The sequence below is a fragment of the Cupressus sempervirens genome, chromosome 5, assembly GCF_028749045.1.
Source record: "Cupressus sempervirens isolate cs-2001-9-10 chromosome 5, ASM2874904v1, whole genome shotgun sequence".
Taxonomy (NCBI): domain Eukaryota; kingdom Viridiplantae; phylum Streptophyta; class Pinopsida; order Cupressales; family Cupressaceae; genus Cupressus; species Cupressus sempervirens.
Genome location: NC_143122.1, coordinates 346,650,727 through 346,676,809, shown reverse-complemented (window position 1 = coordinate 346,676,809; position 26,083 = coordinate 346,650,727).

The following is a 26,083-nucleotide window of genomic DNA, read 5'->3' as shown; positions in this document are numbered from 1 at the left end:
TACAATACTTTCTTCAATTTGCATACCATATCCTTCCCTTCTATTAAAGGAAATCCTTCAGGCTACTCAATGTAAACCTCTTCTTCAAGTTCGTTATTTAGAAAGGCTGACGTGACATCTATCTGATATGCTTTAAACCATTTGTTTTGTGCATAAGCCAATAACATTCTTACTACTACCATTCTAGCTACAAGGGTATAAGTTTCTTCAGAATATATGCCTTCTTGAAGTGAATATCCTTTGCATACTACTCTAGATTTGTTTCTAACAACTTCACCATGTTTGTTCATCTTATTTCTAAATACCCATTTAGTTCCTATAACAATATGATCTTTAGGTCTAGGAACCAATTTCCATGTCTCATTTTTCACTCCTTCATTGCTTGAATCTAATGATCATCCTTACATGCCACATATGTGCTCTTAGGTTTAGCTTGAGAAATCAAACATAATTCCTCATATACTTTGTTTCTTGTCATTACTCCTTTGTCTTAAATTCCAATAATTTTCTCTATGATTCTTTGCAAAATTTATGTTTGGTATACGAGTTGCTATCATAACTCTTACATCTTCTCTTGGTTCAATTCTTAGTTCTCCACTTTTCTCAACAATTTGTAAATCATTCTACAAGTCATTTTTAGGTTCAAATAAAACTTCTACATTCTCTTTAATAGATCTAGGACTATCTTTTTCCTTGTCATAATTATAATCCATCATTCTTTCTTTAAATCCAAGCTTTTCATCCACTTTCACATTTACATACTCAACAATTATCTTAGTTCTATGATTAAAACATCTTTAAGTTTTTGTTTCAATGAATAACCAAGGAACATACCTTTATCGCTTTTTTGATCAAACTTACTAGTATCATCAACTCTCTTTATGTAACACTTCCAAAAATTATGAAATACTTCACTGAGGGTGACTGACCAAGACATAATTCATAAGGAGTCTTATTCGTAAATTTTCTGATCTACACTCTATTCATGGTGTATACTATTTTATTAACTACATGCTTTGAAATTTCTTATATATATCATGCTCAAACACTATTTCTCTTGCTACCTCTAATATAAATCTATTTCTTCTTTCTACTACCCATTTTTACTAGGAGTCTTGGGTGAAGATAATTGTCTCTTGATTTTGTTCTCTTCACAAAACATGTTAAACTCTCTAGAAGTGAACTCTCCACCTTTATTTGATCTCAATCATTTAATCTTTACTCCAATTTTTTTCAAAACTCTATTCTTAAATATCTTAAACTTTTCAAATGCCTCCAACTTTTCTTTAAGAAATGCTACCCACATAATTTTAGTGAAATCATGAAAAAGAATCATAAAATACCTATCTCCATAAAATTCCCTTTTTTTGGTAGGACTACTCAAGTCTATATGAACAATCTCCAACTTTTTAGTAGTACTGAAATTCTTTCTAGAAAATGAGACCTTCTTTTGCGTGGTCATGACACATTCTTTGCAAAAAATATTAGTAGGCTTCATGATTCTAGGCAAATATCTAACTACAAATGTACTCATAGCCATCACAATGTTATCAAAGTTTATATGACAAAAACTTCTATGACACAACCAACTATTGTCAGCTTTTGCAACTAAACAAGTCATCTCAATAGGATTCAATTGAAACACATTACTCTGGATCTTGTACCCATTCCAATTAGCTTACCATCCTTATCTTTGATAATGCAAGTATTCTCTATAAATTGCAACTAGTAGCCTTTATCAACCAATTTTCCAACACTTAACAAGTTATGTTTTAATACATCAAAAAAAAGAACATCATTAGCATTATTCTTTCCATCAAGACTAATAGATCATATCCTAGTTATGTGACAATTTGCATTATTTCTCACTCTAACAATTCCTCCATCATGATTTTTGAACTTAACAAACTTGGTCATATCACCAATCATATGATGTGAACATACATTGTCTATAGTCCAATCAGATTTCTTTATGACTTGAGAAAATAGGGAATTCACTTCTCTAATTTCAATTTGAAAACTCTCTTCTTTTATAGCAACAAATCCTAACTCGTCATCACTTTCACTCTAAATTCTGTCCTCAGATTCATCATCTACATTTTCATACAACCAATCTCTAGGTCTTCTAGGCTTGAAATTTCTTATACTTTTTTTCTCTTATACAACAATTGAAGCATAATGACTAAATTCATCACAAGTTCAACATTTGAACAATTTCTTACCATCTAGTCATCTCCTCATAAGTAGGGTTATTCCTTCTTCAATATTCTCTTCTTCTTCATACCTATATTTCTTGTCACTATAATAGTCACGATTGGTGCTTGCACTACTTGTAAAGAAAGGGTGTGCACTTAAAGTACTAAAGGCTATCTACACTATGGTTAATTCTCCAAATTATCTCAAACTTGATTCTTGTACTTCTAATCTTCCAAGTAAATTTTTTCTGGTGAACTTCTCAGTTTAGGTATCAAAAGTTCAATCATTTATGCTACTTGTTTGACTGGTGGTGTCAAATTTTTAAGAAATTTCCATACAATCTGATCTTCCTCTTTAGATTCTTCAAAACACTTAATTCTTGCAACAATCTCATATATCCTACTAATATAGCTTCTCATAGATTCATCTTCCATTAATTTAGCATCTTGAAACAAACATATCCAATTATCACTATGTCATTCATTGTCAAAAGCCAATATTTTGGACCCATTCATAGAAATTGTGTCTTCATCTTTTCCTTCCAACTATAATAGTTAACTCCATCAAACTTAGAAATTTATTTTTTGAAATGACTCGCCATTGATATCCCAAAGTCATTAAGCTTTCTCTTCTAAGACTTCATTCTCTGATACCAATTGTTAGAAACTAAAGTCCACCAATATAAATGAGAGGGAAGTGGGGGTGGGGGTGAATTAGTTATATAACTATTATAACAATTATCAACCTTATTAATCCTTAAGCATGTGAACAATTGATATAATCAAAAACCATAACAAGATACTCATACACAATAACACTAGATGTGTTACCTAGAAAAACCCTTGATTAGAGGGAAAATCTTAGTGGGGATGATACCCACAAATTGATGTTTTAATATTTTTATTCCTTGTTAGAGGATCAACCATCTTAGGAGTCAATGAAATACATTTAGTATATATTAGTCCTTATTAGGAGACTTTGAATCCGTATTAGGAGATTCTAACCCTCTAAGGAGTTGTGTCAATCTTATTAGGAGTTGTTGAAGGAAAATGGACCCACTTTCCAAAAAGCTTTAGGGGTCAAATCACTAAACCCACTGTCCAAATCCTTATATTATTTCTTCCAAAATAATAGAAATGAATTGTACTTGTACTTCCTCTTCCTCTTTCTTTCCAACTAGACTTCTCTTCTTCTGAGCTCAATACTAGATCACCAACTTCACATCCAATAATCCCTTGGATCACTTACTCACATTTACCAAATACTCTATACTTATTCATACATTTCATACTTCATCCGCACACAATTTTTACTTTACCAAAAGGAAAATAACCTTCCTTTATACCATGTCCTCAAAAAAATTACTTGAGTTGGCCTTGAGGCTTTTCCAATTAATTATGGTAGGACTTGATTAAGATAGTTAATTATTTCATAATTACACAACACTATCAACTTACAACCTTTACAAATTCTCACATGTGCAACCTTAGACTTTGTATGATTTCTAGTGTCATCATCAAAATATCTTCTATTAGTCTCTAACCTCACATATCATGATTCTATCTTAGCAAAGGGATACAAATCAATCATTAGAAAATACTTTTCAGATACTCTGTTTGTATACCCGTTCTCTTTAAATCAAGCATATCTTCAACATGTCTTTGACTTACTTGATGTGCACTTAACCATGTCATCATGATGCATCATCAAACATGTGCTTAACGATGCTTAATTATGTAAGGAAATTCAGGTGCGGAAATAGCTTCCTACACTAATCTCTTAAGAGAAGTATGGTGCAAATCCTATTAAAATCTTTTACACTTACAGATTCAATATCATGTAAACAACAATATTTCAGCCAAGCAAGAATAAATAAAATAGACAGAGACAGAAACACATAACAACCCCACCCCTCCAAACTCTACACAATGTATTATCTTCAACACAAGGTTACGATACACTTGCAATGCAAGTTCAATAGCAACAATAGAAGACTCTAGTAGCAACTCACGGTACCAACAATACACTTTTTCACATCCTCCTCTTTGCAACCCTAAAAATGCTTATAACATGCGCTTCACTTGTAGGGCTACTCTCAAAGGTAACCGTATTAGGGTTTTACCATTCTCTGAGAAAATAGGAACCCCAAAAAATTTAGAGTGTATAGTACTCAAATTTATCAGTTGACACATGTCTTCACCTTTCATTGAATCTTCCTAACATAGCTCTTACGTGTCATAGGAATCTATCATAACTTTTTTAGTGATGATCTCCTTATACACAATTCAAGATGTCGACACATCAACATTATTTGCAAGAAATACATTTTACAAAACAAATAATAAGAATAGGAATTATCCAAGGTTGAGACACCTTATTCCTAAAAAATTATGGTTGACCTGATCATCAATTCTTTGTTCATATGAACTTAATCTCTATCTACTACTCTGTCAAACTTTATAGAAATACTACTAAGTTGACATCAATGAAAAAAAAGTCATGAATGAAACATGTATCATACTAACAATCTCCCACATGCTCTTGCAATGCTTAGGATACTCCCCCAAAGTAATACCATCAACATTCATGCTAACAATTGGTATGTGGAAGCCCATCGTGGCTCAAGGTCTTTCCCATGATAGTCTTATTGAGGCAGCTGTCCTACTTGCTCACTTTATTGTTCTTCTGGAAGCCATGTTTTTCCTTCACAAGGTTGCTATGAATGGATACTCTAGTGTTGTGGGACTAATTAAAGGTTGTGGACTCACTACTTGTAAGTTGGGGATACTCATTTTATGTCTCACCTTAAAGCATCCAAGGGTGTTTTGTTATTGGGTTATCCATATATGGGGGGCTCATGGGGTACATATTTTTGAGTCTCTTAAGTAGGTTGTATTGTTTTGGAAACTACATGATTGTTATTTCTATAGTGATGAACTCTCACCTTCAGTTTCAAAGGCATTTTCAAGCGGATTTTTTATTTGAGGAGTGGTTCATGTTGTTTCCTATTATGCACACAACTTTTATCGAGGTGGAGATATCATCTATTATAGTGGTGATATGTTGTTTAGTTTTTGCTAATGTTGGGATGAACAATCCTCCTTATTTGGTTAATGGTAGGAATGTGGAGTGGTTTTAGAAGAAGCTTTTTCTTTGTTGGTTTCTACTCCTTCTCTTTATCCCTATTGAGTGGGATTCCTTTTTATTAAGGTGGAAGAGAAGCTATCTTGGGAGGACTATTTCTAGTATTCCTCTTTCATGAGTTTCGGGTGTCCCACCAAATTGGACTTGGAGTTTGTCAGGTACTACCTCCATGAGCTTGACTAGGAGATTGACTTCAATAGAGGTGGAGGTCATTCTTGTGTTTTTTGTGGTGGAGGTTAGTTTTATTCAAAGGGGAGGTATATGGGATGCTACTAGTTTTCTCTCCCCTAGCATTGATTTTGGGATCTTTCCTCCCCTTGATGCTATTGAGGAGGACCCCTTCTCTATTGAGATAGCAAAGGAGTTTGTGGGGGGAAACTATTTTTGGGAAAGATGACTTGAAATAGTGGTTCTATTGGTTGTGGCTCTATTGCTCTATGAGTGGAAGAAAAATAGGCTACCCATTGTCTCATGTTGGTTTCTAGGCCTTATGAGGATTAGTTTGTCTCCCCCTATTTATATATTTATTTTTCTCCTATCACTAGGTGGTTGTTGTTAGTTTTCAAGGGCTCACCTAGGTCTTTTGTTCTTATTTTTGGTTTAAGAATGTAGCTAGTATGGGGGCTTGTCCAATCCTGACTCGTAGCAATGAGGACCACAGTTGGTAGGTTTGTTGTATTTGTACCTTTATTTTTTATAGAGGTAGGCCATAGTTAATGTCTCTCTAGATGTCTGGCACTAGATGTTGTTAGTATTTTGTTTAACAATATCTAGTATATATTGTTTGTACCATAGCTCAACACCCTCTTGCTGGTTTTTATAATAAAAAACATTCAATCATTCAATCACTTGTTGCTTAGGTAAGAGAGAGTGAAAAGTAAAGTGATAACCATAACCATTGCAATGAACATATGTTTATATTTAATGCCCTAACATAAATATCATAACCTAACAATGCATTATTTAACTAAAAATAAAATTATATTTACACTACTAAGAAAAACAAAAAAGAAGAACGTTCAAGATGATTTTTTTAAACCGTATTTTCAAATTATTTAGAAAAAAAAGAAACTATGTGCTGGTTTATTTTCTTGATTATTTGCTTCATTATATGAAATATATGATCTATCGAAAGACATCATTTGAATCCTAAAAATACCATTCCCTACACTGTAAGACTATAGAAATACTATAATGATCAGTCTATCCAATTATCATACCAACACTATATCTATAGACATAACTTTCAATAAATAAAACCAGCAATGAAAGGAAAATTAGAATGGATTCTTCTAACAAGCACCGGGGAATAGTAATTATCTCACTCACTTAATTCTTGGATACGTAATACAATTAACGGCATTCAGCCTTCTAGTTACATGATTCTTGAGGAACCAGAGATACAGGAGGTCAACATTATGTTGCAGAGGGTCATCATGTTTTATTTAAGTACTAGAAACAGCAGAGATAGGTAGTAGTAAGCATGTGAGTGAGTGAGGAGAGAAGATGAGTTTACTGCGAAGGGCATTGGAAGCCCGCACCGACGTTCCCACCGCAGGCTGCAATGAGTTGGAGTGCCACCGGGAGGACGGTACAGGGGTTGAGAAGCTTAGAGGTAATACTTGTGCACAAACACACTGCTGCATCTACTCCCACAACTCCTTCAATCACTGGACAGCACTCCTTTGCAACTGGATCTCCACTCGCCACTCCCGCAACCCCTCCCAGCAATTCCACGCACACTCCTACCTTCGCTGCATCAAGCGGGCATGGATTCACTGCTGCCATCATTACTAGTACCGGCATCTCTATCATAACAATCACCATCACTATAAATGCCCAAGCCTTCCTCATCATTCTCTCTCAATATCTATTTCTCACCACCACACCTTTTGAATACAATAATACAATTTGCTTCAACTCTATGCTTCTTGTCACATCGTTATAGCTGAGGGTACTTATAGCTGTTGGCTCATTACTTGACGTGAAGGCATTGTATTCTAAATTTCTAAGGGTGATCTTTCCTGCAAATGATTTAGTTTTTTATTTCCTTTACCAAGAAACACGATCAACGTCCTCTTCTTTTTCTATTCTATGAGATAAGATTGTTAACAGAATTGATTTTTCGCACTCCCAGAAAAGCAATGAAAAAGCTTGTGGGGCCATGAGATCTAATCCGTTCTTTCACTTGACATTATTGTTTTGTTTTGTTGAAATGGGCATCAGAGCCCAACGTCCACTAATTATTTTGTTGAAATTCTCTTGCAATTCTTTAATATCTTGAAACTATGTCATATTAGTGACCCGAGATGTATGACTATAAGAAAAAAATTATAAGTACCTAAAGTTAAACTTATATCCTCCAAAAATAACGTATTACATAATAAATATTTCTATTTTAAAAATAAACTCAATTACCATACACCTTGTTAACCATTAAAATTTAATATTTCTTTTTAATTATTGTATTTTATTAAAAAAATGGTAATTAATTTTTAAAATCATTTTGATATATAAAAAAATTGAAAAAAACAATAGTCATTAATTTATATATTTTTAATTTATACGTCATAAATTGTCTATTTGCATTCTAATGTTCTATTATGCAATTTTATACATATTAATAGTTATTTTATTAGGATCATTTTTTTTATAACAATAAAAAATGGGTGACTAGCTTAGTAGAAATAACCACAGTGAAGGAAACACTATTAACCGAAGACAACTCATTGATTAGGATCATAAACACAAAATTAGCCACCCATTAACATAAAAAAAAAGGTACCTAGGAGAATTAACCAAACTACTATCAAAACCACTATCATCAATAATATCATATAAAAGTACGAGTTACCAATAGAAAAAACTAATTAAGCTTGCAATACTAAAGCCCATATAAAAGTTTTCATGTTGGCCAAGAAGGACTAGAGTTTAACCTTTAGGAAAAATATCACAAAAATGGTAAAAAATTTACACAAAACGAGGCCCAAACGTCATGTTTTCTTCTAATTGGGGAGGGTAGGCTTCCCCACTAGCACATCCAATGAGTCATCCAACAATAACCTATAGAGTCTCTTGGTGTTCTCATCATCTTCCTCTATCATATGTCTTGTCTTCTCATGCTAAAAATAGATGGAGAGCAGTTGCTGCAAAATGCATAACCTTAACAACAAACTTTGCCAAAATGTTTAACCTTATGTTCAAATCTATTTGTAGGTTCTTCTATTTTTCCATCTTGATCCAAAGACTCTTCAGTCCAGGTTCAACCTATATGAAAGTTCATTTCTCCAAATTGGGAGGTGGTAGGGGGTCTTGAATAAGGGTGCACAGGAGGTGTGAAAGGGGCCAAAGGTTAAATAGGGGGTTTTAGTGAGGGGAAAGGGGGTTCCTCCTTAGACTTTCTAAGAGGGGAATTGACAATCAAGGGGTATTTATCATTTGTGCCCAGATTCACAACCTTGGTCATAAGATCAATCATTCCCATACTAAAGGTGGTAGGGACATGGTTGTCTTTTTCTTGAAATTATTCTTTAATATCTTGCAGTCTATCATCCTCTTTCTCAATGTAGAAGTTCCTTCAAGCTTTCAACTTCTTCCTATCATGTTTTTTTTCTCTCACTTCCCTTAGACTTAGAGTCCAAGTCTATCTCTTTTGTGCTATCATATCTTTGCTCACTCTTTTCCCTTTTGGGTTTGTTGGCAATTCTATTAGATCATCGCCTCCCTCAAGAGGACTCAATTCCTATCTCACCAAGGTCAACAACAAGTTCCATATTAGGTTTAAATGACATTGAGGGTTTCATACTACTGAAGAAGGGGAATCCTAGAACATAATAGTGGAATCAATTGTTATTAGAATTACAATAACATAATTAAAATAATATAAATGTAGACTTGCTATTTTTCATGGTGAAATGAAAACATAAAAGCTACACCAACTAGATTAATAATAATTATTTTCACATATATTCCAAAGAAACTACGGTCCCCCAAGCCTAGTTAGATCTACCACAAAAGAAAAACCATATAATATCATAATACCTATCATACTTTTATTGTAGCCTATCCTAGTTAACAAGTTGTGTCCTTAATTGAGTATCAAATTCAAAATTTCTCAATTAGGAAAACTGATAAAGACAAATTTTCTATAAATTATGACATTACAAATAATACTTAGTATAAAAATATATTCTAAAATTAAAGATAACATAAATCAAGATTAGAGACCAAGTCTGTGAGCCCCATAAGCACCCAACTAAGCATTTTCCATGTATTTATTGATGAAATATAAATGGTCTTCAATTAGATTTACACTATTTGTGTGTCCCCAACTACTAATACTTCTTTAACATTCACCCAAAATTTCTCTTCTAAAACCATCTTCCACCACCAAATCCCAAACATTGCACATTTTATCTACCAAAAACTTCCTCCTACTTTGAAGGGAGCTTTGGAGAGTATATTAATGGGTATTTTCCTACATCATTCTCATGAAACTTGAGAACATAGTTATGTAAATCCTCAAAAGTTAAGAACATTTATATGGTTAAACCTTTCTAGTACATAGTTATCCCAAGTAACAATTCTTAACCAAACATTTTTATTGCACCATGACTATGTCATTTGTCTCATAGGTACATCTAATAATATAGAAATAAATGTGGTTGAGTATACATGATTATCTATAATTTATTCTATAAATTGAAATTGATCCTTTTTTTATTGACCACCAATAATAGTAACATATTATGTGTATCTTAAAACATTTCTAACTTGTCCAAGGCATCTACAAAATATTTTCCTTCCTAGTATATATGAGTAAGTTTAAAAAAATTGAAGGAGCTAACTGTTTTCCATATTTGGTTAGTCCACTTCCTTAATTTATTGTTATATTGTTTCTACCATATTATGTTGATAATAATGATAGATTCTCACTTGAGATGGATCATCTTAGCTTTTAATTCAATTCCACAATTTATGAAAACAAAACCCACATGGATTTCAACATAATTATTTATTGTCACTGAGAGATGCTTAGTCTTCACACAAGACATATTACCTCTATGATTATGAGAAACACAAATTAGCTCCACTCTCCTTATGGTCACCCCTCAAGGAACCATAAAACTATATTCTTACATAGCCTTCTTCAATTATAAACAAAGAAAGTTCAATTATCAAGCTTGAAAGAGGATAAGGTTAAAAATTATTTAAGCATAATAATTATAATTATACATACATCATATTTAAATTGATATTATAATTCTTTGGAAACTATACATTATTTTGATAATGTCAAAAATACATGAAAATTACTAATATTATTGTAATTATGTGTGTTATAGATTAAAAAAAATAAGCATAATATAATCTAAAGTTGAATTACTTAAAAATTTTAATAAGTCTGGAATACAAAAATATATCTATTACATTTCTATTTCATGGGGAGCAATGGGTAGGAGATAGAGCAAGTTTGAAAAATTGTAAAGTAGCATTTGTTTTCTAAAAGAGGAGGAGATTCATGTGGGGTCTTGAAGGAAGATGAGAAGGTTGATGTCTAGTATGGAGATTATTTTATTATTATATTGGAGGATTCTTTGGTTTCTACCACTAGATCTTTTGTTTTTTTGGAGGTTGGGGCAAGTTATTGATTCTATTCAAAAGATATATGTTAGCTATTCTAGGTGTCTTTTTTGGTGGTAGCTTGCATTATATGGTAATTTCCTAAGGATTTTGGATGGCTTCTATGGCTTCAATTTTTTTGTCTCCTATTTAGTTGTAGGGTTTTCCTCTCCATATATAGGTTTAATAAAGAATATTTCCTAATGTAATTGTTTTGTGTTTTCACTACATGGGGACATTATTTGTGCAGTGCTCATGGTTGCTGTTATTGAGATCATTTAAATATGATCAAAGGCCTATTTTGGTTGTGGAGTTTACTCTTTAGAGATCTGTGTGATGTAGTATGTGTTCATTCTGAATAGGTTGTCACTTCAAAGTTTATCTTCTAGTGTTGTAGTTATTTTTCATGCCCCTATTTTTTTTCCCTTTATTTTTATTTCATGTATAGTTAGTGTCAACTTAGGGTCTCTTACTCAATTGTATCTAGAGAGAATTGTAGCCCTTTTTTGGTGTTTTATTTTGGTTTATGCAATATTGATCAACTTGAGATAGCTTGATGACTTTAATGATGGTCTTTTTCAAGAGCTTGGTGAGTTTTACTATGGAATTTCCATGTCTCTTTCCTTAGAATTTTTTTCCCATGGTTATATGTATAACAATTTACCCTCTAATTTTTAGTCTTATTCACGATGCTCTTTTTATCTTGTTCTTTCCTAGTTTTGTATTCAAAGGAGGTGGTTTGCTATTCATCTTTCCATCCACTTGTTATTCCTACAAAAGCTAAATCCCCCTCTATAGGGGTGCACATAGTCCATGTGGCCTTGTGCCTAGATTTATTGTCTTCTGTAATTCCTTCATTAACTTTCCCAAGGAAGGTAAGAGTTTCTTTTATTGAGGTGGAGAAATATATTATTTTTAAATAGGTTGGAAGTTATATTTTGAGGTTTTCCTTGTATATAGTTTCTTTATTTTTGGAATGGATTTGGGTTGGGTTTTCCTACTTGTGCTTCATCATCATTATTCTCTATTACAATGAGTGTCTCTCATATGGAGGTGGAGATGGTTTCAATTGTATTTCTTGTGGTTTGCAATTAGCATACTATTGTCTCCAACCCTTTTCTAATTGTTGGTTCCATTATGAAACCAATTTTTTTCTTAAGAAGTTGTTAAAAATCCTTTATTATTAGCTCATAACTCAAAAAAAAATAAAAAATCCTTCAATAGTTAGAAGAAATGAGTTTTATGGAACCTAGTTTGAGGCCCATAATAAGATTTGGAGAGCCTTTTAATATCTTGAGATTACACAAGCCTCATTCTTTAGGGATGCCTATTTAGATGGGTTAGGAAAATCCACAAAATTCACTAGTACAATAGGTTCTATGTTATCAATCTCTCAAGGTAGGTTATTGTTTGGGGAGCATACAAAAATAATGTTTTCACATTAAAACCCATTATTTTTAGATAGTTCTTCAATGTGCTATTTTTGAAACTATTTAAAAGGGCCAAGAGCACTTGCCAAAACTCCATGATCACAATGTTTTAAAGTTCAATGTTGAAACCAAGACCTATTTTTAAGCTAAATCTTTCATGTGGCACCATGTAAGGTTGATCACAAAGGTCAGAAAAACTTAATAAAACCCCATGAAAGGTTGTGGATTCCTAGTAAAACCTAGAATTTTTTAAGGTCAAGGGATACTCATAAAGAATTATGGTTTCTTAGTCTAGCTACCTATTATTGTAACAACATGTAATTTGAATTTCTTCTACAATAGGTTATTGTTTGGATTTCCAATTGCTAATTTTTTTTTTTAGTGGTAAAACTTATGCAATGCCTTGGATACCAAATCCCCATCAAAATATATTTTCAAATTCTTTCTAGTCCTTTCAAAACCTATTTTCTTCTAATATAAAAAAAATCTATTAGAATTTTATGGAAAATACTTGGTACTAATTTCTTATTCATTTACAAAAATCACATAACATCAATATAATTAAAAGTAATTTCTTTTTTCTAAGAAAAAACTTCAAATATAAGGGGAAAAAATTCCCTACACTGTATTTTTATTTACTTAGTCTACACATGGAAAACTATTTCAAAGAAATTAACTATTTAAAAAAAAAAAATTTAAAAAAAAATTGTGACTACACTGGACACAGGCTCAATTTATATTTATATTATTTCCTTTATATGGTATCTGTAGAAAACATGGTTTCAGGGACAAAATTTGTCACCTCCGAAATAGTTTTAATGGAGAAGAATTTCTTGATTAGTGGAAGGATATAATTATTGTATTCATCAGATGCATCAAGCTTGAATCAATGTATAAGAGGTTCCATTCTCTCTGAATTTTTGTGTTTAATCACTTTCTCCATGGGATTGGGATTTATTTTCCTTTTGATATTTTTTTCTCTCTTCTCTTACTCTATTGTATTTTCTTAGGTGAAAAGTATAACTTCCCCTTACATATGATCTTATCCTTCGACTACACAACTTTCACCAAACCTTTTGTCCTTATGTGGGCATTAAGTTATCAACATTAGGGAATCCTATTCTATGGGCTATATTGCAATAGTGAACAATATTTTTTTTTCAATCTTTGACTATAAAGTGGACATTTTAAAGAAATAATTAGCATTTGGATACCCATTTCCACTAAACTATTATCAGTTGAAGATGATGCATACTAGAAAATCTTTTAGTATTCTTTTATAGATTCTAAATATATATATATATATATATATATATATTTTAAATTAATTGAACCATATCAAATTTTCTATATACTTTTATGAAGTAGTTTTTCTTGTAGATATTTTTTTGAAAGAGTAACATTCACTTATTCATGCCTTTTTCTTCTTAAAGGAATGAAAAAGTGGTTCTTTTGAATTAATATTTTGTGATTTCTATTTATTTTATTTTATTATTTTTTAATATTTTATGTTTTAGTAAGATTTAAACTAATATTGATTGTCGTTTATACTTAGGTTCACTTACTAATCTAGAACTTGTTTCATTTTTGTTAGAATAGAGTCATGATTAGATAGTTCATATAATTTTTTCAATTTATTTTATTGATTAGGTTACAATTTCTCCATATGAAGTGAACACACAAGTTGTTATATGGTACCAAATGGGTGATTAGTAAAACTAAAAAATATAAAGTCATTATAAAATCATCATATAATTTTAATCATTAAAAGAAACAAGAGGGTGTTGGCCCATGTAACAACTCTAGCATATTAATAGCACTAGAATAATTTCAGCACACAAACAACAACCCAAAGTTTTCCTCTATCAAAAACGGAAAAAAAAAAAAAGTTTAGAGTACCAATGTTACTAAAATTAGAGTCTTTTAGCATAATAATGAAAATATAGTGTTTATGCCTCGCATGGTAGGTAGAAGTTCTAAAGCCAACCAAGATCTTAATAAAACAATAGTAAAATGCAACAAGACTAAATATTAATTTTCTTTCAACCACTTCAATAGAAGTTTGGAAGTCCACTCTTCTTTAAGAATGATGGATGTTCTTTATCATTCAAAAATAACCTATTAGAAATCAGTATCCTTCTATAAAATGTGAATCAAATTATTGATTATTTTTTATTCTAATAATTCTAATTTTAGACAAAATTCAAAAAAAGTTAGTGTCAAAATTATAAAAATAATAATAGAACACATCTGTAGACTCTTTATTAGTCTTAGGTTCAGATCTAGAAATCTTCTAAAGTAGTACACACAACGTCACCAAACAAGATTGCATCACTTTGATAGAAAACTTGTTTAGATCAATTCTTTTGTTGAAGATTCCAACCACTCTTCTCATTTTGCACAATGCTTCATCCTACTTCTCAATATTATCCTTCATCTTTTGTAGCAAGCCACTTGTTATCAAGCCACCAATGTCCTTAGTCACCTCCATGAAAGAAGCTTGCATGAAAGAGGGGTTGGGTTTGGGGTTTGGGATATGGTTTTTGAACATAGAGGGGAAGTGGGGGGGGAGGGTGTTCTTGGCATTAGTGGGTGGGGTGGGGGCTCGCAGTGCATGGATATTCTTGTGGAATGGATAGATTTTTCCTCACAATATTTTGCCATAGAATTATTGGAATCTAACCCTTCAATTTTTTTTGAGAGCTTGCTTACATTTTCCCTTAGTTATTTGGTTAGACCCACAGGCTCCAAGGGTTTCAATAATGTCACCTAAATCCATAGTATAGACCTCTCCATTTTATTTTTTAGGGGATCTAATAAGTTCACTTGATTTTTTTCTAGGGTCATGCAGGGAGGAAGATTGAGTTTTGTACCTTTTTTGCTAGGATAAGAGGGGCTAGTATCAAGCGATATAAGAGGAGTGGTAGAAATCATCATATGTTACAATAATAATAATTCAAAAAGAAAATTTGAATAGTAAACTCTTCATCAAGATTTACCAAATAAATTCATTTTATCCCTAAAATAGTTTATCTCAAAATGATTTTTCAAAAAATATTTTTATAGGTGTAGAGGATATCACAATTGAATATTGACCAAGGAGTAGATAGGTTATATTGAAGAGAGTTCAACCTAAGAGGATTTGGTTCAAATAGTTTAAATGAATTCAATAAAAAAAGACCTTCTAAGGCTTAAATCAATATATTTTCTTAAAAATGAATTAGTTTATGAAAACCTTGGATACTCAAAAAAGTGTAGTCACCCCTCTATGTTGAGATATCTATGTTAGTGTAATTTTTTAATTTCCTAGTAGGTTTTTTTTTTTTCTCTATATTACTAGGTTTTTCCTACCCTTTTATTAATCTTGCTTAGGTTAATAAAGAATGTCTTTTAGGTGAATGGTTTTAAGGTGTCACCTTCCTACATGTGAGCATCTATTAGCTATCTTGGGAAGATACTTTTCTATCTTTAGTTCAATAGATGGTTGCTCATCATTGATCAGTGTTGTCACCTCATCCCTCTTCCTAGCCTATATAAGCATGCATCTTGGCTTGTATTTGTATCCCTTGCTTTTGCATCCTCATAATATTATTTTTCTTTTAGCATTTGCATTACTCTCTTGGAGACTAACTCTATATTGCTATTTTGATTTTGTATCATTTGCACCATATTTTAGATATCTATTCTTTGCATTAGTTTATTGGGTTATTACTCTTTTTCAGATTCTAAAATGGTATTAGAGCTTTTCTATGTGTATGAATAGATTTTAGTTTCCTTATTTGATGTATTCATGGAGGGCTAATAAATCTTATTATAAATTTTTGAAAAACTTAGTAAGCTCTTCTCTTGCATCTTCGCATGATCTTGACAATCAAAAAAGTTTGACAAAATATTTTTAATCTCTAGGGTTTACACAAATTTTATAAAATTTGGATGATTTCAGCATTTCTGGTTATACTAGCAACATTTCTAATTGTTCCATTGAGAAAATCAATTTTGCCTTTCATTTAACTAAGACCAGACATTGTTATACAAGTTGCAAAACTAGGGTTTCAATCTCAAATCTGTCAACCAACTTGCATATTTGGTTTTTTCAATCAATATTGCAGGTTCCAACATGCCATTTATTGACTTAGGTAGCTCATTCAATCTTTTCATGACATCTTTTGGTTTATGGGGTCTATTTTCAATTGTTGGGGGCCATTTTTATTGTTAAAGGCATTTGATTTACGCTATAGCTACATCTTTTGTACATCAACAAGAAAAATGATTTTTGGGTTTTGTCTGCAGCACCAAAAAAACATCTGGGTGTCTTTTAGTTTTTGTATGCAATTTATATATTTTGCAGAATTGGGCATAGAAAGCTATAGTCATACCCCTCTCCATTGATAGTTACAGATTTGAACGCAATTTTCAAATGCCTCATTCTTGCTCATACAGACGCCAATTTTGATGATTCTTGTTATGATTTTGGCTTCTTTTTTTTTTCTGCTCTATCTACTAGTGTAGTCTTGTTTTGATTTTCATGCATAAAGTTTTTAGAAATTGCAGATTCTTAGTCATGACTACGCATAGTTCTCATTTTGAAAACTTCAAAGGATCATAACTTTCTCATACAACCTCGTATCGAGGCAATTCTTTTCTTGAAAGTTTATGATTTTTTGAGTAGACCATAGTTGTGCTATTTGTTTCTTTGAGTATTGTGCCCAAGTTTCACTTTCAACATATGCTCTTTGTGAGGGTTTTGTAATGCATTGAAATCAAAACCACTTAGTATTTCTTACTAGTGGTAGTTGTATGTGCACTAAAATAAACTACCAAATCATATTTCTTTGGGGGGCATTCTTTGATTGAGCAAGGGTTGGGGGGAATTGTTGTGACTGGATTCTCTTCCTTTTAGCATTTTTTCTTTGCATTTCTTCATCATGGATCAAACAAAAATGCACATCCTAACTCGATACAAATACTTTGAGTGGAAATCACACATGAAAATTCACTTAAGGAAAGCTAGATTAAATAGAATAACTATGGGACTTGAAATTAAACCTGATAAAGATGAGCATAAGCCTAAGTGGTTTAACAAATGTGATGAGGCATATGGAACATTGTGTTTGTGTTTTTCTCCTTACTTCTTATTTCACATTGAGTCTTTGGATACACCTAATGAAATATGGAGAGAACTAGAAATAGTATTTGGCACACAAGATTCAATAAGGGGTCATATGTTGGAAAATGAACTAATTAGTTTAAGTCCAAGCAATTTCAACACAATCTAGGATTTCGTCACTAAATTGAAATCACTAAGGTTGTAGTTAAAACAATGTGGAATTGAAAAAAAGATGAACAACTGATTATTAGTATTCTCTCTAAGCTAAGTGTAGAATATTTTGTGTTTTCCTCCACCTTCTATGCTACTAAGGATGCACTTGGTACTCAATTCAACGTGCCATCTTTAGATGATTTTGTTGTCAATCTCACTTGAGAATAGGATAAGCTAATTTAGATGGGAACTCTTAAGTCCTCTAAGTCACATGCCTTAGCTACCAACCAAGGTACAAAAGAAAAAAAAGGACAAAGTAGTAACAAATATAGTAAGGATGAGAAACAAAATAATTGCAAAGAGAAGAAGGATCATATACTAGTTGCATCAAAAGAAACTATTGAGACCTCATCTTCCAAGGGTGATAAGCCTAAAAAAGAAAAAGTACAATGTGCCTATTGTAAAAGACCTGGTCATGATGTGTAGACACCTAAAAATCTTTGGAAAATAAAGTATTTTTATTTTTTGAAAAATTCCTGATGACATCATCATTTATTAATTAATTAATTTATTTATTTTTATGCCATTAAATCCCTTTATCTTAATTAAAAATATTTAATTAAGGAATCCCTCCCAAAAATGTTTAAATCTTATTTAAACATTATTTCCTTATTTATTAAATATTTAATTAATAAATTGACCAAAAAATCCAAAATAAATAAAAAATTTATTTTTTGCCCAAAACTTGGCCAATTTCCTTAAGACCACTAACCTCTTCCAAAATCTTCTAATCCTTCTTTAATTTTAATTAAAGACTAATCCCATCATTTCCTACCCCTAATCCCAACTCAAAATATTTAATTAACATTAAATATTAATCCTCATGTTTATTAAAAAAGTTTTAATAAATATCTCCTCAACCCAAACCCTTGAAATAAATAAAACTTTATTTATTTCCTAAAAATCTAATTTATCCTCATCCTAAGAAGTTCTAGACTCTTCTAGAAAGTCTTCATCCTCATTCTAGGAAATTCTAGACTATTCTAGAAAGTCTTTATCCTCATCCAAAATCTAGACTCTTCTAGAAGATGTCTTTAAACCTAATCCTAATCCCCTCCTAACCTTGTCACATTCTCTAAACATGGGTTAAGACTTACTAACCCAAGCCAAAGTTAACAAATATCTCCTCCTTCACCCACCCTCATTAAATGCCATCCACTTGCCTATCCCTAAGATAATCTTAAACCATCCTAATCCATCCTCTAATCATTTGTACAAGCCTAAGAAAGCTTAAAACCCTCCTAATCAAGCCCAAGTCAAAATTGCTCTCATCTCCCTCAAAATATCTCAACCATAAAACTTTATGAAGCCCACTAGGCCATAAATGACTCTTCCAAGCCCTTTTATTGCTCTTACAAGCCATTATGAGGGTCTTTATGAAGATTTTATCCCTTGAGCCTCCTTTGTTGACTCATCCTTCCCCTTTCCTCCATCCTCTCACCATGTGACATGTGTCACTCCTTGATTGGCTGTAAGGAAGCACAATCCATGTGCTCTCCTCTCATGCAATCGGAGCCCTCCATGAGCTTTTTCCCATCCTTGCATCTTAGCCCTCAATCCCTCAAGCCTGTTGCCTATAAATTGGATCCTTCCCCTTTGCAAAATAACACAATCCATGAACAAAAGTCATAATGCCATTTTGAGAAGCCATTTTACATCAAAACCATACACTCACACCCAAATTCCAACTCCATTTGAAGCCCTTTTTGAAGCATAAGCTTGAGCATATATCCTATCTATTTAGACAAAGCCACTCAACAAGAGAGCTTCTTATTGAGAGAGCCCGTTAATGGCTTATATTCTCAATTCAGAGCTTATCTTAGTCTATCTTGAAGTTTATGAATTTTGTTTAGTTTGTAGAAGCTTTATTTAAATTTGGTTTCTATTAGCATACTAACATTGCTCATATACATTTTGGCACACCCGGTGGGACCTCGCATGGGTCATCTTCATTAGCTTTTTTAGTCAAGTTTTGGATGTCATTTTCTGATTTTGGCTAATTTTGCTTGTTTTTTTGATTGGTAGGATTGTATAAATTGGTTTTGTAGGTCCACATGAGCATGAAGAAGACAAAGGAACTCATAGTATATCTCATAGTGTTTGCAGATTTTTCAAGCTTATAGGTGGACAAAGAACTTGGAATTCTTCTTCCTCTTCTTGTCTATATTCTTCTTATTCCATCTACTTCTTCTTCTTCTTGTGGGAGATCTTGGCCATTTTTTTTTTAAGGAAGCAAAATCATACACACTTCTTTTTAGTGCTTAAAATGAACCCCCAAATCATACTTAAATCCATTAAAAATTAAAAATTTGCAAAAAAGAAAAAATCTTTTAACAAGTGAAACTAAACCAATCTAATCATTTGCATCCTTGCAACATCAAGGTTTTAGATGCATTCATGCAAAATTAGGAACACTTCATTTTTGGGAATTTAAAAAGAACTTCAAGTTTCCATTTCAAAAGGTTCAAAATCAACACTAAGTGCACACTAAAATCTAAATCAAACTCAAAGCATCAATCAAGGATAAAATGAACCTCATTTGCAAATATTTTAAAGTTCTTTTAAAAATCTCATGAAAACTAAGAGTCCTAAATGGTTGCCAAAAATTGTCCTAAAAGCTTTGTTATTTGTTCCAAACAAATGTCTTGCTGCAAAATCTTGAATGTTTCTTAGGTATTTAATGCATCAAAACAATCTAGGAATAACATTTTTGGGCTTAAAATATGCAAACTAGAACACAAAATCTTGAATAAAAACAAAAGTCCAAAGAGTCATTTTCACTTTTGAGTCCAAAACAATCTTGAATGATCTAAGGTTAAAAAAAAGCACTTCAAAGTTCTTAAAACAACACACAAAATCTCAATCTTGAATGCTCAAATGAAAAAATTGAATGTTTAATCACTTGTCTTTGAATGCATGTTGCTAAACACACTCTTGAATGCCATGGATTAAAATCAAATTTTCCTTGAATGCATGATTAAAACAACAAATCCAATCTTGAATGCCATAGATCAAATAATCATCTTTTGGGGCATAAAAAGAATCCACATTTTTGAAATCTTCTAAGTTATAAAAATTAATAAAGACACTTTGAGTAAGTTTGTAGTTGGAATCACCCTCTTTAATCACCCATCAATTTAACCATTGGTTGCAATCTTAGCGCCATCTATGGGGATGGGTCTACCTAAGAGGGTGTTAAGTGCTCCACAAAGATCAAACTCCACTCACTTGGGTCTTTAGTGGTTTTTCTAAGTTAGAAAATTCCTTGAATGCACATTAATCTCGCTCACACTTCAAGTTTGGGCACTAAAATTGAACAACTATTGACGTGGAGGGCCTCCAGGCGTGCGAGTTTTCTTTTGTTGACCCTAACTCTTCTTCTTGTTTGCATTCTTCAATCGATTTACTTTTGTTGGCGCTTCAAGTTAGAATTGAACATTGTCTCTTAAACATGAGTGCTTGCAAAGTCTAGAATAGCACACATAAGAGTCAGTTGGTAAAAGAACAAGCGTGTTTTTTAGCCCAAGGTCATCCAAGTCTTCTCTCCCCTTGTCGTCTTTCGAGGCCATCTTGGGTGCATAAGATTAGGATCCAAAACCTTGTTTCTTTTTAGGAGACCTGCTTGGGGATTTCATCACCCTTTGGACGACCTCAACTCCCACGTTCCGACGAAGTATAAGAATCGGGAGGTGAATCGAAAGACACCTCTCTTGGGATCAAGATTTTGTCACTCGGGCTAAGCCTCAAGGAACTTTATACCCTTGAGAAGTGAAAGAGGAGAAGTGGGTTACCGCTCCTCTTGCCTGTGTCACATCTTTTTGGTTTCATCTACGAATTTGGGCCTCACGTACCTTGCATATATCGAGGACTCCCTAGCTATAACAAATTTCATCCTTGTAGAAAGCTTCCTAGGATGTTGGTGTGTTTGACGTGCTTGCTCCAAAATTTTGTTTGCTTGTTTGTTCATAGCTTTTGAATGAATGTTTGCCAACTTTGGTCAAAATCCCAAAAAAGCAAAAATCTCCCAGCTCAAGGCATACTTAGCATAGTCACTGCCTCATCAAAAAATCATCCAAGCTCCCCCACTGCAACCAAATCTATCTAGTTCCTTGCTTTAGAACAATCCCAAATCCAAATTCTCTCCAAATAATTCCCCCCCAACTAGCTAGCAACCCAATCCAAAATCACACCCAAGCCTTTAGAGAGTTGTTGTCATTCTGCTAGAATTTGCTATCCAATCAATCTGACCAATCCACCAGCCTCACCAAGGTTATCCCTTTGACAGAGCTTTGTCTAGGGTAATCTAGCTTTGTCACTTGTTCTCCCTCATCACCTTGAGCTAAAGGTTGGGATCCACAAGTGGTCAATCTCATCTCATGCCCATAGGATCATTAGTCTATCCTTAAGTTGACACAATCTCCACCAATCCAGCGCATAGGAAAGCAAAACTCTCACTTTTTGACAGCATGCCCTTGAAGTCTTCCAACCACAGGAAAGCCAAAAATCTCCAGCCAATCCTCCTTAGGTCTATCATACAGCTTTGACTCTCCCTAGGAAATCCTTCATCAGCCAATCCAAAATCTATGCTTAATCCAAATCCAACCATGAGCTTCCGTGTTCATCCATATGCAAGACCCCATCCCCATTCGACTCATCATCAAAACATGAAATCCCAAACCTATCATGATGTGTTCGGTCGTATTGTCCTTGCTCCCGCCACCTCCTATTCCAATGATGATGAAAATCTTGTTGACTATGACAGGTATATTGAAAGCCTTAGAAACATTCCCCAAGCATCCCACAAAATCCAAGAGTTATTCCAAACTATGTAGTCATGCCATCTGATATCCCAGCTTCTCCTCCATCACCCAATCAACCAAGCTTCCAATCTTCCACCCCCATCACACTATCTATTCCTGTCAATCCACCTCCACCTCCAACACATGAGTCTCCAAGGAATCTCCTAGAGGAAATACAAGAAAAGTCGCCTCCAACAGTCGATAAGCCATGTCATCTAATCCAACCATGTGAAGTAGTCAGTAATGAAGCTTCCCCATCTATAATATCACCTCCATCTCCCATAGCTATCATCCCCATACCACCCATTGAATCGCTCGAAATCCCATCCACATCTCCTCCTCCAAGCATTATCCAAATCCCATATAATGAACCTCATGCATCCACTCCCATCCATTCTTGTCAAGATCTTGTCCAAAAGCATGTTGAAATATCCTCCGATAGAACAACAAATCTTGCCATCCCACTTATTCCCCTACATGATCCACTTTTACCATCCCCTCCATATCTAAATCCTACCATCTTACTTACTCCATCTCAAGATCCCTTTCCCTCAGCCCACCCAACTCAAGATCCTATCCTCCCATCTCCTCTGCTTCATGATCATACATCTCCCATAATCCATGATGATAGATCCATTGAAAAAGAACTAATTATCATATCCGAAGCTCCAACTCCTTTAGCTAGTAATGGACTCACATCTTGTGTTCCATATAATGAACATCATATTGAAAAAAGAAATGAAAATGTATTTCTAGATGTTGGTATCCCCGTTATTCCTACATGGTCCCAAGACCTTCCATCTCCACCCCAAAGTTCCCATCCATCTTATTCCGCATCTATTTTGGGCCCTCATCCTACTCCTTATCTCCAACCCTCCATTTTGGGTCCATATATCCCTTATCTAAATCCCACACCCTTTCCATCCATTTTGGGTCCTTGCATACCTAATATGAATCCTTTATCCCCTGCATCTATTTTGGGCCCATATCCTTCCTTCCTTCCATCCATTTTGGGCAATTATATCCATCCATATCCTATGTTCCAATCTATCCTTCCATCCCCTCAAATTCACCAGCTAGATCATCAAAGGCACTCACCCTTGAATCCCTTCCAACCTTTAAACCCTATCACTCCATCAATTATCCCTCCATCTCCTCCATGCTCTTGTTCCCATCCCATGGCTAATAGAAGCATATTGGATGCCAAAATACAAAAGCATAAATCCAAAAATCCACAAAAATCCAAGTCTCAACATGTCCCTTCTAAAATACATGTTCAAAACAAGAAACATTTAATCCCAATCAAAGAAAAAGTCAAGAAGCCACAAAAGCCCAAGCTAAAAAATTCAAAAATCATGTGGATACCCAAGATGCTCATAAAAGAAATGCATCTCAAAGAAAAATCTCAATTGGCATCTATTCATGCTACTCAAAAAGCCTCATCCATCCATCCTTCATCCAAATCCCCATATAAGAATCCTTCATCCCCCCAATCCACTTTTAGTCCATATGCTTCTTATCCTAAATTTCCCATCCTCCATCTTCCAACTCTACTTTTAGTCCTTATCTTTCTCTTCCTCCATTTTCTCCTCAACCTCTCTCAAAACCATCTTTCACACTACTTTATCACCTCTCAAGGTGTGTGCCAATGATGATCTTTCCATTTCCTCATCCATTTACCCACAAGCCTTATGTCTTCGCATCCATTATCTATCAAACTCCCACCCACCATTCCACTTGTTCAAATCCAATCCTTTTTCATCCATCCTACCAACATCTATTAGCCAAAAATAGCTGAAGAAAGCCAAAATCATTCCAGCTAATTCCGAAGTCAAAAAGTGAAAAAAAAAAGAAAAAAAAAAGAAGAAGAAGCGTCCACTGGTGAAAACTTGGCAATTCAAGTGCCTTGGACAAGTACCATGATGAAAACTTGGCAAAAAAGAGTCATGCGTAATCCCGCCATCCCCAGCTTAGCCTATCACCCTCATGCTTTTGGTCATCTCTTGACATCCAACTCCATCTTTGAATCTATCCACCTATCCTCCACCCTCCATCTTCCATCTCACACCATCCACTTATCTCCTACAGCTTCAGCCAACCATCCCAGCTATCATCCATCTCCTTAGCCCCTTCAGCTTTTTCCATCCTAGCATCAATCCTATCACATCCATCATAAGAACTCCTTCCACATGTTATCTTCTGATTAGGGGCACTATATTCCTTGGAGATCTTGTCTTGTCCATCCTCCCTTGTCATTGGTATCTAGCTCTAGGCTATCCTCATGCAAACCCAATGTCATCTCTTTATATCCATCATAATCCTAGCTATCTACCATCCTATCTATCCATCTCATCCTGCTCCTCTAGCTATCCTTGGTCACACAATCTCTCATCATCATTGGGATGCATCCTCCCCAAATCCATATCTTTTTCTATGACCCCATCATTAGCTTTCGCATCTTGCACAACATCGAACCCTCCCACTATCCTATCATCCTGAGCTTTTGCCTGCTTGTAAATATCTTGGTCAGCTTTAGCTTGTAAATATCTTGGTCAGTCAGCTTGTACATCCTCTTTAGCTTAGTACCATTGTATCTATCCAGCTTCTGTGTTAGTTCCTCCTTGATCAACATCTTGCACACATCGCACAACCCTTGGTTAGCTATCCCAATGCATCCTTTAGCTAGATCTCCTGTCACCAAAGTGTTATCCTTCTTAGTTCAACTTGCCAGATGCATCACTCACCCAGATCCATCAGCTTAGGTGCTCTCCAATAGATCCTTGTAGGATATAGATTTCCTCATGTCTGATCTTGGTCCATTAGTACCTCGTCCTACCCATCTCGTTGGCAAATTTTTCTCTTTTGGATTTTCACTTTCTTTTGATTTGGAATCTTCCCTTTTGGGTCTTGAAGTATCTTTCCCAAACAATCTTTTTTTTCCCTCCTCAAAGTTTCCATGATCTTCCATATCATGGTATATTGCGAATGGGGTGATTTGGGCATAAGGTTTTGATCAAGTCTTTTGTTTGTTTTTCTTTTCTGCTTGTGGGTTACCCAGTGCTAGTTCCACTCTAATTCTTTCAAGATTCATGTGTGATGCTGGGGCAATCCTTGCGTGCTTGTTTTGAGTCAGTCCGTCAGTCCTTTGGACAGTTGGTGAAAAGGCCTTGATGTTCTTGGTAACCTTGGCAATTAACCAATAGTCCTATAGCAAATCTAGTGCTCAACTACATGGTGGTACTTCTCTTTGAAGTATCCCCCTCGCTCAAAAAGCTTCAATGGTTTTCCTTCATCTCCATTATCCCCCATCCATATGCAGCATCCATCTCTCCTACCCCATCTTATGCATCAGTATCTCTTTGAATCACTCCTCACCTTTAGCTTTAGGGATCCACAATCCTAGTCTTAGGGATCCACCAATCCAAATCAATCCACCAAGCCTCATCTTTCGACATCCACAATCCTAGTCCTAGGGATCTCCGAAACCCATCTTCTACCAATCTGACTCTTTGAAATCCTGTTGCATCAACTTTTTAATCCCCTCATCCATCTCCCCATCCTAGATTCCTTTT